Raw genomic sequence first — 4,215 nt, 5'->3', positions numbered from 1 at the left:
TTTTAAAATGTTCTTTGACTTGTGTTTTAATCAATCCTAAAGTCAATAATGTTGGAAATGTTTGTTTAAAATAATAGGATTAATCACAAGTTAAAATAGTTTGGATGAATACTCTTTTGATCAACTAATGAATTACTCAACTGTTTCCTGCCGCTGTAGTGAGACAGACACAGGATTTTGAATGTTTAATAAATTTGCCAACTGTTTATTTCTAAAAACAATTAAAATTGATTCAGTACAGATTCAGTTTAAAGATCAAACTATTTGTTCTTTCCTAGTCTCCTGATGAATGTGGAAGTGCAAAGACTGTGGTACGTCACTTTCAAGAAGATCTGAGCTTCTTAAACATTACAAGCTTGAACACAGACACTATGGATGTCGCAATCCCTATCCATGCACTTGTAAGACTTGGAATGCACTTTTGACCCATCTTTCAAGATGTATCATATCAATGTCTATTGTGTAGTTACAATCAACTTTCAATTTAAAAAAAATATTTTGAACACATAGCACAGCATCTAAAAAACAATGAGACTGTTGATTGTGTGGTTGAAGGGTGTTCATACAAAACAAATTTTATGGTTCATTTCGGACTCATAGAAGTAGAAAACATAAAGACTTCTCAGTAAATAACTTAAAGTCTGGAATACTTGAGAGACAGTGTTAAGCGTTGGTCATTCCACTGATAGTCATTCTTCCTACACTATTGAGATTGAGTGTGAGGCATTAGATGATAATTTAAGAACAGATGAAGTGGCAGATTCTAGCTTTGATGTTCTGAATTCAAATGACTTCCTATGCAGTATTGAGCTCAAAGTTGCCTCGCTGTTATTGAAGCTAGAACATATTTTTCTTGTTCCTAGTGTAGCCATCAGTGAGCTTTTACAAGAATGTGACTATTTAATAAGTACTGCTTCTGTCCCTCTTATTTACCAAACTATATATCATATATCAAAGAATCAAACTAATTGATTCTTATCAATTGTCTCATTCTTATAACAAGTATCTTATAATGGTACTTAAATACAGTACTTAAGTAAATGTATTTAATTACTTATCAGCTCTGAATTTGTAAATATAAATTAAATGTGGGTTATAGTTAAAAATATGCAATACAATTAATACTTGCATTAAAATTATTGTTTATTTATTTATTTTTTTCAGATCCTTTGGATGTGCTGACATGACAAAGAAAGTACCAGCGAAGTTGCGTGTTATTCTGAATCCTGATGATGCCCAGAAATTAATTCTGCCACAAGGAATTCCAGAGACAATGGAAGAGCTTATGAGTGAAGTCAGAAAAGTTTGTGGCTTAAGTGGGACTTTTAGGCTGCAGTACCAAGACAAAGACTTTGGAGATGCACTAGTAAACCTGACAGCAACTGCTGAACTTGAGGATTTAGCCACTGTCAAGGTTATACTGGTAACAGAAGACTCCAGGCAAACATTGGATCGCTCTCTCCATGATGAGTCAATTTCTGTTAATACAGATGACACCTTCTAGCTCAATTTCTATCAGAACACAGATGTGGCCAAGAGATTTTCCTATACCAACATTGTCCTACGACACTGAACTGCAGTTAGAAAAGGGAAATGCAGCATACAGATCAAACATGACAAGGTTGGCACTTAGTTCAAAAATGAAATCAGATATTCTGGAAAAGGTAGCTGAAGAGATTTACAAGTTCAAAGCTTATTCAACAGATTCGGACTTTAGTGATGTTTCAGAAGCACTCATTAAGAAGCATCCATGCCTATCTGAACCTGGCTCATACAACGGCTGCTATGGTTGGAAACAGAAACTGAAAACCAACATAAGCAACTACCAAACCCAACTTAAGGGCATTGGGTGTTTTGAGGTGCTTGCAAATTCACTAAAATCTAAACCTCTGGATGATGCATTGTCAGCAAAGAATGTAAAGAGACCAAGGCGAGGAGAGGCCAACCACATTCCTGATATTCCAGTTGGAGAGACCCTAGGAAAATTGGAGGATGAGAGACTGGCACTATTGAATGAAGTGAAGAAGCAAAACAATCGCATGGTGATAAAAGAGAAAATGGCCAAGACCTTTTCAATTCGAAGGCAAGAAATTGTCGAGAAGGAAATGGGAGTAGAGGAGTTTAATGAGAGATGGCCGGCATTGTTTGGTGTGGATGAGGTAAGATGAAATGGTCAAAGACAAAAGGACTATTGTCATTTGGCAAAAGACTTTCAGAGTACACTTAAGGTTACTGAAGTTTTACCAAGTAATTTTAAAATAACTAATAAGTTAATCATAAGAATAGTTTAGTGGGTACCTGTACAAAGAATGTTGCTTTGGATGTCTACAGGATATTGTCGACAAACATCTTTTTTTTTTCTTCCTTTTTTTTAAGATCAATGCTGAATTTCTGAGAATTACAACAGTACCACTGGCCAGACCAGGGACATCCTTAAAGTTCTTGATCAGGTTTGTACTTGCTCAGTATATTGAAAAATTAGTTTCACAAGCATATTATCTATATACTCATATAACCCTTTCAAAAGGTCTTCTATGTTGGAAGTGAGACATAAAATGTCTACATATGTCCAGCCCAGTACAGATTACAGTGCAGTTTATTTTATTCAGGCATCTATCTTATTACAAGACTAATTTTTTTAAAGCCTTGGTGATTGCCACTGTACTATGTGGCAATATGACAAAATGAACACTATGTGTAACATTCTTGTACCGTGTTGGGTACCCACGGCCTGACAGCCAATGCACAAAATAATTTATTTATTTATTTATTTTTTACAAGCTTAATTTTTCAGGTACAATTCTCATTCTATGGTTGTCGATGCAGTTGATTGACGGTTAATTGACCCATCTTCTCTCAATGTCTGTCTCACACACACACACACAGACTGTACTGTGCCTGTCACTTGTATAATATGGTTACATTTATAAGAGTTGCTTGAGGAACCACCTAAAACTCTGTCCTTACACTCACTTGTGCATTTTCAGGTTAAATCGCTATATAGGACTTTATTTTATGGAGCATTCCATGTCTACGGTTCAAAAGTGCATTTGTCAAAGTTGACAAAATGCTCAGAGTATGTCTTCTAACCCCTATCCACCACAACAATAAAACCACCAGGTGATGTTAATGCTGTAGATGATTGGTGTGTGTGTGTATAATAAGGCTATGGGTAGTATGTTGGGTGAGGATTTTATTTAGAGATAAATGCAGGTAATGGGTCAGGTCCAGTACCGAGCTGTGCAATTATGGGTTTGCAAAATTGGACCCTGATGTCTAATATTGTTATTTTTCAGGCTGCATATTTGAACTAATTATTACACATTGTGTTTGTGCATGCATGTACCTAGAGTCTGGATGTGAATCTAAGAAGAGAGTGTCTACTGAAGTGCCTCATTGTATACTTGGGAGAAAATGTGGATCAACTCATTAAGGAATATCTGGTAAGCTTTTTGTAATCAATCACTTAAGCAAAAATGAATATATATCGATGTGGTTGAATGCAAACCAGTGTATTCTGCACTGTGATGCTGTGCATACGCAACACAACTTCAACAAAAGATCACATTTTTGCACTTACAAAGAGAACATTAAGTAGTTGATTTTTCCATCACACACTAATTCATCAGATAGAATAATTTTCCTAATGTCTTCTATTTTATTAGGTTGTTCAAAAGGATGAAGCTGAATCAGAACTTGAGAGGTGCATCATGGCAGTGTTTGTTCTCAAGGAGAAAGATGATCTTCTCCAGCCACCGCAGGAAATCGGGATTGTGATTGAAGATGTGGAAGTCATTAATGAGTTGCCGTCAGTGTCACATGCATGCGCTATATTATTTGGCCTCATCTATGCACTAAACTTGAGTTATCCAACTGAGCTTAAATACACCTTTGAATCACTGCAGAAAGTTATCATGGAGGTTGAGCCAAAGAAAATGTCACGCAGAGTGTGCAATTTGAGTGTCAAGCTCTAAGCATGAGATAAATCATGACATTTGGATACATCATTTTTGTTCTGTAAATTCCTTATTTATTTTTTTAATGAACAAATGTTTGTGTTAATGTTATATAATACACTTGTGTTTCTGGGTATAAATTTCACATAAGCACAGTTTTGTTTGTTTCCATATTTAAGTATTATTTTTCTTACTGAAATTTTGTTGAACACAGAAAAGCTGTTGTGTATACATACAGGCTAATAAATGTGGAAGTCTT

At 35.4% G+C, this 4,215-nt stretch overlaps 1 long non-coding RNA gene across 1 annotated transcript; it reads left to right on the top strand.

Annotated features, from left to right (window-relative positions):
- The first annotated feature begins 1,130 nt into the window (after window positions 1-1,130).
- On the top strand, window positions 1,131-4,215 carry LOC137138096 (uncharacterized). Its single transcript, XR_010915886.1, has 3 exons — window positions 1,131-2,450; window positions 3,351-3,443; window positions 3,666-4,215. It is a non-coding gene; the product is annotated as an uncharacterized lncRNA (long non-coding RNA).

The sequence above is a fragment of the Channa argus genome, chromosome 12 (assembly GCF_033026475.1).
Source record: "Channa argus isolate prfri chromosome 12, Channa argus male v1.0, whole genome shotgun sequence".
Lineage (NCBI taxonomy): Eukaryota > Metazoa > Chordata > Actinopteri > Anabantiformes > Channidae > Channa > Channa argus.
This window is presented reverse-complemented; position numbering and strand designations above follow the sequence as displayed.